The following is a 13,516-nucleotide window of genomic DNA, read 5'->3' on the forward strand; positions in this document are numbered from 1 at the left end:
AACTCAAAAAAAAAAAAAAAAATAAGAAATTATTCTTACTTCCTATTTTATAAAAGTCTTGATGACTTTTTCCTGTCAATACAAAAACCCTGTCTTAGTTGTTTTTCGATAGGGTTCTTTACCTGATAGTGTAAGTTGTCAGCTTTGATTTTCTTCCATAGAATCATCTACATTCCTCAGGACCCTTTGTCTTTCATCTTGGTGGTGGCATATAGTTGCAGTTTGTCCATTCGCATTCCTGTTCAATAATCTATTCTGTGGCAATACCACAACTTATCTATCCAATGTACAGTCACGAGACTTTGTGTAATATCTAGTTTGGGATTATTACATGTATGTTGCTATAAACCTTTTTTTGTTTCTTTTGGTAAACACGTGTATGTATTTTGGGAAGATAATTTGCTGGGTCACACAGTTTCATGTATCCAGGTTTAGGAGATATGGACAGTTGTTCCGAGGGATTGTTCAAGTTTAGACCATGATCAACCAGTAGCTCCGTACCCATGCCAACACGTGGCATTTTCTGTCCTTTTTATTGGAATCAATCTAATTAAGAGCACACACTAATAATTTTATTGTTGTCCTATTTATCATTTTCCCCTTTGTGCTGAGTACTTTAGTGTCTCATATGAGAAATGTTTCATTACGTCCATGTTTCAAAGTCAGAAAGACAGTTTATTCTGAAAACATTAATACTTATCTTTCACATTTATATCTGACAAACTGTATAAAAATGATTTTTTATGTTGTGTTCTCAAATAGGGATCAAGGTTAATTTTTTTTATATGGGCATTCCATTGACTTAGGTCCCTTTTTTAAAAAGACCACTCTTTCCCTCCATTCCCACTAACCGTTGGTATCACTTTTTTCATAAATTAGGTGAGCATATATGTTTGATATGTTTTTTAAACTTGTCATTCCATTCTGTTGGCTTTTCTCTGTCACCACCATCTCCCAATTTGCTGTGATTACAGCTGTGGCCCACCATACCCAGGCTATAACAATTTTTTTGTAATGAATTTAAAAATCACATGACCTGGCAGAAGCAGTGGACCATGCTTGTAATCTCAGCATTTTGGGAGGACTAAGTGGGAGAATTGCTTGAGCCCAGGAATTTGAGACCAGCCTGGAAAACATAGTGAGTCCTCATCTCTATTTTTGTTGTGTTGTTATTGAGAGGATTTAAATAATAGATTTAATATATACTAGCTTAACAACATTTTGCATTCATTCCCCTGTTTAAGAAGATGTGTTTTTGTGTAGTTTTGTTTCTTTGAGGCAATGGCTGTCTCTTTCACCTGGTGTTGAGAACACAGTGGCATGATCATAACTCATTGCAATACAAGATGCCTGACCATAAACGATCCTCCGGCTTCAGTTTGCCAAGTAGCTGAGACTACAGGCACTTGCCACCATGCCTGGTTAATATTATTTTGTAGAGGTGAGGGGTCTCACTATGTTACCCAGGCTGGTTTCAAGGTTATGCTTGTGTCAAACTCCTGGCCTCAAGCAATTTGCCTGTGTTGTCTTCCCAAGTTCTGGGATTACAGGATCTGTGCCCCACAAAAAAGACATATTTTTAAAATAATTTGTTCATTTATCAAAACTGACCACTTATTTTGGAGTGAAATTGATTGTGATGTCTCTTATTATCTTTGTAATGTCTGTGGGCTCTGTAGTGATGTCCTTTTCTCCCGCCTGATATTGATTGTTCATGACTTTCTCCCTCTTTTTTCTCTTGATAAATATTGCTAGAGTTTATTAGTCTTTTTTACTATTATCAAGAATCAATTTGGCTTGGTCAGTTTTTTCTGATTCCATGAATGGTTTTTATTTCATTGATTGTTCTTCTGATGTTTATTATTTTTTGAACTTTTCTTTAAATTACTTTTTAAAATTTCCTCTAGACTTTTGAGTATAAGCTAAGATAATGGAAAGTGGTGTTTTTAATGTTCTTTTTTAAAAAAAATTTAGAGTCTCACTATTTAGCCCAGTTGTAGTGCAGGGCATACTCCTGGCCACTGCAGCCACAAACTGCTGGTCTCAGATGATCCTTCTACCTCAGCCTTCCATGCCTGGAAATACATGTATGTGTCACCGTGCCTGTCTATTTAATGTCCTTATAACTACAATTAAGGCTATACATTTTACTAAGCTTTACTTTACCTGAACCATATGAAGTTTGATTTGACGTATCAAGGTTATGCTGGCTCAAAAAATGAATTGAGACATGTTTTCTTTTTTCTTTTCTCTGAAAGAGTTTGCATTAGCGTGGTGCTATTTTTCTTAGTATCTGGAAGAATTTGGCAATGAAGTCATGGAACCTTTTTTTGGTTGTATGTTGTTGTTGGGATATTTTAAATAATAGATTTAGTATAAACTAGATTGATTACATTTTCTATTTATTCTCCCGTTTAAGAAGATGTATTTTTATTTAGTTTTGTTTCCTTGAGACATGGTCTCTTTCTGTCAGCCAGGCAGGAGTGCAGTGGCATGATCATAACTTATTGCAGCATGAGACTCCTGACCTCAAGTGATCCTCCTGCCTCAGCTTCCTAAGTATCTGGGACTACAAGCATTTGTCACCATGCCCAGTTAATTGTATTATGGAGAGCTGAGGGTTCTATGTAACCAGGCTGGTGTTAAACTCTCTGGCCTCAAGCAATCTGCCTGTGTTGGCCTTCCAAAGGGCTGAAATTACAGGCATGCACCACTGTGCATCATCAAAAAGATGTATTTTAAAAATAATTTGTTCATTTATCAAATCTGACAATTTATTTCGGAGTTAAAGTGATCATGATGTATTCTTATTTATGTAATGTCTGTTGGCTCAATAGTGATGTCCATTTTTATCCCTGATATTGATTATTTGTGGGGTTTCTCCCTCTTTTTTCTCTTGATAAGTTTTGCTAGAGTTTATTAGTCTTATTACTATTGCCAAGATATCAACTTTGGCTTGGTGAGTTTTCTCTGATTCCGTGACTGGTTTTTATTTCATTGATTTCACCTCTGATTTTATTATTTTCTCTTAGTTTTTGCACTTTATCTTTAATCTTCTGTTCTCTTTTTCTTTAGACTTTTAGATATATGCTTAGATAACTGATATGCAGCCTTATTGATTTTTATTTCTGCAATTAAGAGTATAAATTTTACAAAGCATTTCTCTATGTACACCACATGACGTTTGATTGCTTATATTTTTATTATCATTTAGTTTAAGATATTTTACAATTTTTATTTTGATTTCTTCTTTTGCTTATAGATTACTTGAAAGTGTATTATTTAACTTCCAAGAAGTTGGGGACTTCTTAATTTTCTTTATTTATTTTCTTAACTTAGTCTAATCCAGCTAGAATATGGTAGGAAAACATTCTCTTTGATTTCCATCCTCTGAAATGTGTGGAGATTTATTTTACATCAACAATATAGTCAGCTTTGACAAATGTTCAATGTGCACTTAAAATATAAAATGTGTCATTGTATGGAACATTGTATGTTATATCTCGGTTAAGTCATATTTCCTATATTGTTCAGATTCTTAAATGCTCATTGACTTTTAGTTACTTGTTTTATTAGCTACTGAGAAAAATGTGTTAAAATCTCCCACTATGATTGGGGATTTGTCCATTTCTCCTTTTAGTTCTGTTCATTTTCATTTTGTATATTTTTACACTATGTTTCTGCCATCATTGAGATTTGAAATCATATGTTTCTGATGGATCAAACTCTTTTTTATTTAAAAGCATTCCTTTTATTTGCAAAACTGCTTACTGACTTAAAGCATATTTTGCATCATATATCTATTGCTATATATTGTGAAGTGTATGTACTACACAAGCAATAACTTTTTGGTTATTGTTTGTGTAGTACATCTTTATTTATACTCTCACTGTCCACTTTTCTGTGTACCATATTGAAAGCAAGCTTCATGTAAGTAACTTAATTTGTGGTTTTGTTTTCTTATTCAGTCTGAAAATATTTATTAATTGAAGTTTTAACTGCTTAAAGTAATTCCTTTTATATAGAATTCTAGCTGGACTGTTTTCTTTCAGCACGTTAAAGTTGTTATTCCATTATCATCTGACTCCCATAATTTTGTTTGGTAAGTCCTCTGTCCATTATAAAATTGAGATCCCCCTTCTCCCAACAGGCTGTGTTTCAAATCTTTCTCTCTCTCGCTCTTTTAAAAAAGAATCCATTTTATGAGCCTGTTATGGTGGCTCATGCCTGTAATCCCAGCTGCTCAGGGGCCTGAGGTGGGAGGATTGCAGGATACCAGGAGTTCAAGGCTGCAGTAAGCTGATTATACTACAGTACTCCACCCTGGGCACAGAGGAAGACCCTGCCTTTAAAAAATAAGTTTTATGATTATATATCTAGACATGTTTCCCTTTGGTTTTTTTTGTTTGTTTTTGTTCCAACCCCCCAAACACATCCTATAGGCAGCGTAAATGGTTTTCTCTGTTTTTATTCTCCTATTGACTAACACAGTCTCTTAATCAGTGAGTGGGCTTGATGTGTTTCATTAGTTTTAGGAAATGCTCATTAATTATCCCTTCAAATCTTGATTTTTCTACTTTTACATTTTTATCTCCTTTGGAATTTTAATAACATGTGAGTGAGAAATTTAAATGGTGCACCATTTGTATTGTCTTTTGTCCTCCATTCTTTCTTTTTCTGTGCTTCACTTTTGACATGTTTCTGTTGATTTGTATCCCTGTTCACTAATCCTGAGATCCAAGCAAAGTTTCTGCTAAACATTTGAATTGGAAATTTTAATATGAAATATTGTACTTTCTAGTTTTATACTTTTTAAATTTTTCTTATAAATTAAAACTGATTATATTCTCATACTTTCCCACCGTTTTCTCCATGTTCTTCTGTTTTCTGGAATGTATCATCAAAGTTATTTTAAATTCTATAATTTAGTATCTAGATCACTTGCTTCTACTGTCTATTTTCCTTTTGTTTTTGTTCATATTGCTTTGACTCATGGCATACCTGGTAATTTTTATTGGATGCCAGACATTGTGTATTAAAAGAATAAATGCTCCAGATGAAGTTATTTTCCTCTAGACAAAGTTTACACTTTTTTTGGAAAGAAAGGTAAAGTTGAGGGTTGATGATCTTAAACCAATGAAGGAAGAACAGAGTCTTTGCTACTAAGAAAAATGAAAATGCAATTTTGGCAATAACCTTCTACCTATGGCTTGTGGTTAGCTTAACTTTTCTCCTGGAAAGAAATTTGATTCTAAATAGAGACAGGGTCTTATAGGTCTTTGTCAGCAACTCTGGAGTGCAGTGGTGCAATCATAGCTCACTCCAGCCTTGCAATCTTGAGCCCAAATGATCATTCCTCCTTGGCTTCCTAAGTAGTTGTGACTACAGGTGCACGCCATTATGCTTGGCTAATTTTTATTTTTATATTTTACATAAAGATATTTGCTATGTTGCTCAGGCTGGTTTTGACTCCTGACCTCCAACAGTCCTCCTGCTTTGGGGTTAGGACTCCTTCCTAGTAGGTGGGATTATAAGCATGAGCCATCAAACTGAGCTATATCATATTCTTAAATCCTGTGAGGCACATTTGAGAGAGTCATATAAGTTATTTTTTACATTGGAAGTATATTTCCCAGCTAATCAAAAATAATTGCATAAATTATCCCCCCAAGAAGAGAACACTCCATTGATGCCCTGATCATCCTTTGCAAATCACACCGGATGCTGGACTTCAGCCTCTACGATATAATTCCCATAACTCTTTGCCTCCATCTGCTATTTCCCCTTGGATGTTTGTTCTTTCTCTGCACCCTTGGGATCTATGCTGGTTATAAGTAGAGGAGGCAGACAGGTGTGAAGAGGTGGGAAATGAGAGGTGGGCATAGTATGAGGGGGACTTACGCTTACTGACAGAACAGTAGCCAGTAGACAGCTCAGGATACCAGTTGGGTGTGGCTGTCCAGGTTAGAGTGCTTGTTACAAGCTGGTGGCCAGGTGGGGGTATAGCTCAGGGGTAGAGCATTTGACTGCAGATCAAGAGGTCCCTGGTTCAAATCCAGGTGCCCCCTTTTTCTTTTTCACCCACTAAAACATTCCACTTCCAGCCACGTATGCTGCTATACACCCCTCAAAGTAGAACACTTTAAGTGTTAACCACATCTTAAAAAATAGCTTCACAGCAGTATTCATTTTGGGGTTTGGACAAACATCTGAACACCGTAGTCTAGCCAGATTGACACACATAATTAAGCAGCACAGTTGGTAATGCCTTAAGCTTGCCCAACTATATGCCCCTGCACAAGACCAATAGTGTGGAGTAAATCACACACAGAGGCAGGGTGAACTGTGATTTTTTTCTTGAGGTGGCAGAGCTCTGATAATGGCAGTGGGACAAGAGGCTTCATCAGTGTCCATCATGGTAGTAGTGGCAGTTCAGAGTTGGCCGATGTCCTGTCCATTTTAGAAGCCTGGTTTGTTTTTTGAGTTGGAGTCTCACTGATTTGCCTTGATGGGTTGTAGTGGCATGCCCATAGCCACCCCAGCATCAACCTGCTGAGCTCCAGCGAGCCTTTTGCCTCAGCCTTCTGAGTAACCAGAACTACAGGCATGTGTTCCCACGCCCATCCAATTTTAAAATTGATTGTAGAGAAAAGATCTCACCATGGTGCCCATGCTGGTCTCGAACCCACAGGCTCAGGCTATGTTTGTGTTTAGGCCTCCCAAAGTGCTGGGATTACAGGCTTGAGCCACCGTGCCTGGCCAGAAACCTGGTTCTTTAGGCTTCACTGCAGTGCCATGAGCTCCTTGACATTCTGGCATTATTGAACAAGATGAAACTTTAACCTGAGAAGACCTCTTCTTTAATCAAAATACCTTTGCTAGTACCAGGAATGGGTAACAGGCTAAAGACTCAGAGAAATGAAGGACAGTGAAGTACAAGGTTCATTCTGAGCAACGATAGTCAGGGTTCTGTCATTTCATAGAACTTATGTACAGAGAAGGTGGTATTAGCATGATCTGAGGATGGAGTTTTTGGCCCTCTGACTCAAAAGGTCACCTCTCAAGCACTAAAACAGGCTTAGTTGAGGGACACAGGTCTCAACTTGTTGGGACTAGACAGGAGCTGGCCTAAATTAATGCAAAACCACTGAAGTGACCATTACCCTGCTAACCCATGAATTTATCTATAAAGTAGCAAGTGAAGATTTAGTTTCAGCTTTGGTGTTGAGACCTTCAGCTTCATGGAAAAAGGAAAATAATAGTAATAACAAAGCAAGCGGCCAAAGCAGGGCAGGCCAATCTGGGTAAATTAACCCTTGGTTTCATGGCAAGTGAGAAGCAACCCTCTGGGGCACAGGTGAGCCACATGCAAGTCTGAGGGTTAGAGCCCTCAGTGTTTATACTAGAGAAGGGACCTAGATTCGCCAAGGGACTTCACCCCTTGGGCAGAGCACCACCACTCGTGGGCACCACTGACCAACCAAGCAGCAGGACTTGGAAACCAGGGGAAGCTAGGAAGAGAAGTCCCCCTTTTCTTGCAATATCCCTCTAGGGCCCTCTAGTGACAAATGTTAATATTGCGCTCACTCAAAGGAGGAGAACATTAAGGATCCGGTCAAATACCATAGAGCAGGTATGGAAGGGTCAACTTAGTGGTGAGTGTTATAAATTGATATTTGGCACATTGTGTGACTCACTTTGACTGACAAGATGTTATCAGATGTGATGCAGGCAGGGACTTCGGACCTACCTGTGAGGTCTGCCTTGTTCCCTGGCACTTGCACTACTACTAGGAGCTGAGATTTTCCAGTAAGTGCCCTTCTGACCTGGGCCCCAGAGTGGAAACATATGGCCCAACCCTGAGCCCAACTTGCCAGAGGAAGCAAGACTGCAACTTGAATCCAACCACCCAACCAAGCCCAGCCTAGATCAGCTGAATCACATTGAACTGGCTGACCCCTGGAGATGAGAACAAATGCTTATTGATTTGTGTCATTGATTAAAGGGGTGACTTATTATGCAACATTATCGTGAAGAAACCTGACAAAAGCTGGAATTGATATGTTGGCAGGGGCTTCTTTTGCACCATATGGCTTCTGCTGTCACTGCTGGCTTAATGAAGGAGCAGTGGGTGGCAAGGAATTTGTCACAGTCAGTTGGGAAAATGACAAGGAAAATATTATTGAGGACAGGAAAAAGAGTGGCTCCTGATAATCTGAAATGTCATAAATAGACATGAATGTATGGAGTTGGGGGAGCATATTTAATGGAAGAGTGTTGAACTCCTGAGCAAGTTATTACAGCTGCTTTTGAAAAGTTACTAGAAGAAAGGGCTGAGCTCTTACTTGTTTTCCCAGCATTTTGTTAGGTCCAGGTTTGAGGATTGCTTGAGCCCAGGAGTCGAGACCAGCCCGTGCAGCATAGTGAGACCGTGTCACTACAAAAAGTAAAAAATTATCCAGGAATACTATTGTGCTCTATAATCCCTGCTACTCTGGAGGCTGATGTAGAGGACAGCCTAAGCCTAGGCAGTTTTGGTTCAGTGAGCCATGATCATGCCACATAGTCCAGCCTAGGTGACAGAGTGAACATTGACACAGAACAAAAGAAAGAAAGGTGAAAGGAAAAAAGAAAGATAGAGAAAGACAAGGAAAGGAAAGAAGAGAAAAAAAGGGTACTACCAAAAAAGGAAAGATTTGAGTTCAGATGGTGAACTGATCGGTTAGTTCAGAAATTGCATATTTGAAAAAAATGACACTGATCTCTCCCAAACAAAGTTGAGGCCATTACTACCTCACTTTAAGAAAAAGAGGAAATCCAAAGCCTCCAGTAAGGCATTGCCTCAAGGAACTGTTCAAATCAACTGCTTTTATGCCCTTGATGAAAGCTTTAATGCCCTTTATTAAGATCCTCTCAGTTGGACAGAAATGTTCCTAGAAAGTTTAAGGATGTGGTCCCAGAGAAATGTGATGTGCCCAAAACTTATAATTGAGCTTGGGAGTGGAGAGAACATAAGTCAAAAGAATTGTGATCACGGCTTTTGGAAAATGGAATACATAGGAAACCCACACATTTCTTGAGAGAGCTATATTGACGAGAACATTAACAACCTGAACCAAGAGACTTTTGGGGCTCTAACATTCTACAGGTGGGAAGCAAGCTGAGGAGGCTGTTGAGCCACCGAAAGGACGTGTTTCCCAATGACCTCTTCACTCGTTGCAAAGGAGGATGATGCAAAAGGAAGATTTCTCAGAGGGTGGAAGCAAAAGTCATGCAGAATAATGGACTGAGAGTCACTTTCAGGTATCAGAATGGGAGCCTAATCCAGGCACATCCCCTAATCCTGGAATGCTTATTGTTGTGTTACTTGTTATGCAATATTATTGTGAAAAGACTGGAAAATGTGGAGATTGGAATCCAGAAGGGACCTCTGGCTGTTACAAAAGATAAAGGGGAAAGGACCCCTCTTGTCTAGCATTTCAATCTCTATGAGCCAGTTTCCACAACTGTGTGTGCCAACCATTTTGTCCAATCATTTTTATCTTCACAAATAGTGCTTTCCATGCTGGAGTTCAATTGCATGATCAGTGCTCACCATAGTCTCCACCTCCTTGGTCAGCCTCCTGATCAGCTGGGAATTCAAGCACACACCACCCCACCTGGCTAATTTTTCATTTTTGTAGAGACAAGGCCTCATTATTTTCCTGGGCTGGTCTTGAACTCTTAAGCTCAAGTGGTCCTCCCATCTGTGCCATTCAAATTGCTGGGATTATAGGAATGAATCAGCACACTGGGCCTTTTCGTCCTGTTTTTAAATGTAAATGTTTATTGCTTTGTCGATTCCTGTACAGTCATTGTATTTAGGATGTGCAGCACTGAGAAGTCTTGTTTCTTGAGGACATAGCACTCTAGGTCAAGAGACATCTCATCTGAATTTAATGTAGATCACAGAAGCTCACCTCTATCCCAAGTGTCCAAAGCCTCATTCAGTCAGACAGAAGTGAGCATATTTTGTGTGACGAAGTGATGCAAATTATTGTAAGAGGACAGACAATGGTATGCAAAACTGTTGCCCTAGTTTTTACCTTATTTCTTCATCTGCACCCTTTGCCAAGAGGCTTTTCATATCTGCTTATTTGAGGTGGAATATGGTTTCCTGTCCTTGAGTTAGGGCTCAGTCATGTGACTTGCTTTGACCAATGAGATGTTAGCAAATGTGATGCAAGGAGAGGCTTGAAAGCTGCTTGCATGGCCAGGCTTGCCCGTTTGGCTTGTCCTGAGAAAAGTGTCCCCCTGCTGACTGCTAATTCCCCACCCTGGACCCCAGAATGAACACACATGGTGCAGACTTGAGCCCAACTCAGGGAAACCCAGGGTAGATGAACCCACAACTTGAAGCAGAGCCATCAGGTCAAGCCCAGCCTACATCAGCTGATTGGCATCCATGCTGCCAACTTGTGAGCATGAGAATACGTGCTTATTGTTTCATGAAATTGCGTTTTGGGAAGATTTATTCTGACACATTATTGTGGAAATAGCTAATACAGCCGTGATTCTTACACCTGCTCCCTCTTCTCCCCATGCTCATCAGGTACTAGGGAAAGGGAGAGGAGGAGACTTCGGTTTCTTGAAGGAGTTCAGGTTGTGACTAGAGAGTAGAAAAATGCCGTCAGACAAGTGATGTTTCTCTGAGGAATGGAAGAAAAGCAGTCTCTAGTCAATTGTGGTGGGGCTGCCAGTTTCCGTAGGCAAGCATTTCAGTATCCTTTAGAATCCTTGGATGTGCAAACACAGGGAAATATGCTAAGGAGTAACACACATGGGACAAGGGGGTATAGCTCAGGGGCAGAGCATTTGACTGCAGATCAAGAGGTCCCCGGTTCAAATCCGGGTGCCCCCTGACACTCTTTTGCTGTGAGATCCCTTTCCCTGCTATAGGGTTGCTTGCTGGTCATCCTCATCACCGTACTTCCCATGTCTTGTGTCGGTTTTCTCAAGTAACTTCCATCATCTGGCACAAGCCATGTTCATGTCAATAAACTCTGTGTGTTTCAGAAGTTCTTAATTAGTTGCTATTCTTTGAAGATTACACTGTGGAGGGGCAGGCTGAAGCAGAGGTTACCCAGTCTGACTCTGCATCAGAATTACTGAGGGACCTCAGCAAGAATAGAGATTTCCCTAGAAATTCTGATTTAGTAGGACTGAGGAGGAATCTGGGGACTTCTATTTTGTGGCAGGTAGACCTCAGTCTCCTGTTGATACCTATACCAGCATCCATTATTCTAAATGATCAGAAAATTGATTGAGAACATACAGCAAGATATAATTCTAAACAACATCAAGGCGATCAACATCAATGATGTTCAAGTGATTCCCTTCCTTCAGTCAATGACCGTGGGCATGTGGGTTGTTGGACTGTATGGACAGACAGTAGACAGGCGTGTAGAGGGGGAGAAATGTGGGAAAGACGGTGAAGGTTGGAATGAAGCTGTGGTCATGGTAGGAGGGTGACCAATTGTAGTGTCACAGTATGCTACGAGTGGTGGCAGGCCATTAGTAATTACTCCACACCCTGCTTGTTTTTCAGAGTAGAAACATTTATAGGCAACACTAGTTGTTTCTCAGTAAAGTATCTGGTTGAAGATCCACAGGTCCCCGATTCAAATTAAGATGCTCTCTACCTGCACTAATGGTTGCTCACTGACCAAGTATTAGAACAGTTTCCTTTCACCTCCTGGGTCCCCTAAAACCGACTCTTCCTGCCAGGAGGGACAAGAAAGTAAGCAGGTTGGTTTGCACCTAAGCTCCTTTCCATGTTTCTGCCGCCCCATGTGATCTGCTCAGACCTGTTCTTCCGGCCTGATTCTGTTCTGTCTTTCATTCCTTTCATGGGCGTTTCTCTTGTATTCTTTTTTACTTTTAATTTTTCTCCAGTATGCAGGTTCTCTGTCCATTTTTTGTGGATCCCCAGTTATGGGAACCTTATTGGAAGAAATGTGTCTGCATGCAGTCTCTGAAACCAAAGTAAAAGGCTATTTTCTCTCTTAAACCCACCACTTCTGGGCAACCAAGTGTCCCTGGTTCACACTACACCTGAAAACCGAGTGACACACAAAAGCAGAGACTGCTTAGAATTTGTTTTAGGGATAAGTGTCCCTCAATGGATGATTGGCTTACAATATGATATGCACGCAATGCAATACTGTTTAGTCATAAATAAAGAATGAGATCATGTCTTTTGCTAAAGTATGGATGCAGTGGAGGCCATTATTTTAAGTGAAACAACTCAGACACAGAGAAACAAGTGATAACCGGGCGCGGTGGCTCACACCTGCAATCCCAGCACTTTGGGAGATGAAGGCAAGAAGATTGCCTGAGCCCAGGAGTCCAAGGCCAGCCAGGGAACTTGGCAAGACCTCGACTCTACAGTATATTCAGAAAAATATCTGGTCTTAGTGGTGCTGGCCTGTAGTTCTAGCTACTTGGAAAGTTAGGCGGAAAGGTCACCCAAGCCTAACAGGTCGAGACTGCAATGGCTATGAGCAAGCAACTACACTAACCTGGGAGACAGAGTGAGACTCCGACTCAATAAATAAATAAATAAATAAAATTTTAAAAAAGCATTGAAAGACAAGTATCACCTGTTCTCATGTATAAAGTGCACACATGGATATAGCGTTTGAAATAATAGACACTGGAGATTTGGACGAATGGGAGGACTGGAGGGTGGTGAGAGATGAGAAATTACTTCTTGGGTTCATTGTACATTATTTAGGTGATGGCTACACTAAAAATCCAGATTTCACTGCTTTGTAATATATATCTACATACAAAGCTACATTTGTCTCCCTTATATTTATACAAATATAAATTTTAGAAGGGGCAGTGAGCTTAGAGTTGGTTTTCTGCCTTAGTTAGGATTAAAGGAGGAGAATTCCAGTTGAGTTTTCAGGGTTGACAAACCGGGAGCCCAAGGGTCTCAGGATTAAAGTATTTGAGGAATCGATCACATGGATTCAAATGATCACCTGGGTTCCTGGCTGCTTATTCAGCCGGGAGGCATTTAATGGTTGTTTATGACAGGCATCCATTCTTTTTAGTCAGTGTCTGTGCTGTAGCTGTGGTTATTTTAAGTGCCACCCTTCTTGAAAAAAAGTTCCCATTCTTGGGCAAAACTTTCAGGGACCAGCTATTGTCATAGAGCAGTATGAAGGGCCAAGTCGAGTCTACAAGCATTGGGAAGCTCAGACTTGCAATGGAAAGCTCAAATGTCTACCCTGTCTTCTCCAGACCTCTCCACAACTGCACTAAAAGACTCCGTTCTTGCTGCTGATTCGCTGAGATTACTGAAAAACAGAGGCAAAATTGTCCACTGCAATTCTGGTTGTGGTCACAGCTTCCCCATCCTTTGTACTATGAGTTTCCACTTTAGGTAATTGCTCAGGTGAATTTGTGGAGGATGTCAGGAGATGTCCTCAAACTTGAAAGACAAATTGGTCTTGTCAGGATATTTTTC

General features: G+C 40.1%; 2 non-coding genes across 2 annotated transcripts; both read left to right on the top strand.

The window, feature by feature from the left end:
* Window positions 1–5,996: 5,996 nt before the first annotated feature.
* TRNAC-GCA lies at window positions 5,997–6,068 on the top strand. The gene has a single exon. It is a non-coding gene; the product is annotated as a tRNA-Cys (tRNA).
* A 4,760-nt stretch (window positions 6,069–10,828) lies between these two features.
* Window positions 10,829–10,900, top strand: TRNAC-GCA. The gene has a single exon. It is a non-coding gene; the product is annotated as a tRNA-Cys (tRNA).
* The last annotated feature ends 2,616 nt before the right edge of the window (window positions 10,901–13,516 follow it).

The sequence above is a fragment of the Carlito syrichta genome, unplaced genomic scaffold (genome assembly GCF_000164805.1).
Source record: "Carlito syrichta isolate Samal-C Ts95f unplaced genomic scaffold, Tarsius_syrichta-2.0.1 Scaffold308825, whole genome shotgun sequence".
Classification (NCBI taxonomy): Eukaryota; Metazoa; Chordata; class Mammalia; order Primates; family Tarsiidae; genus Carlito; species Carlito syrichta.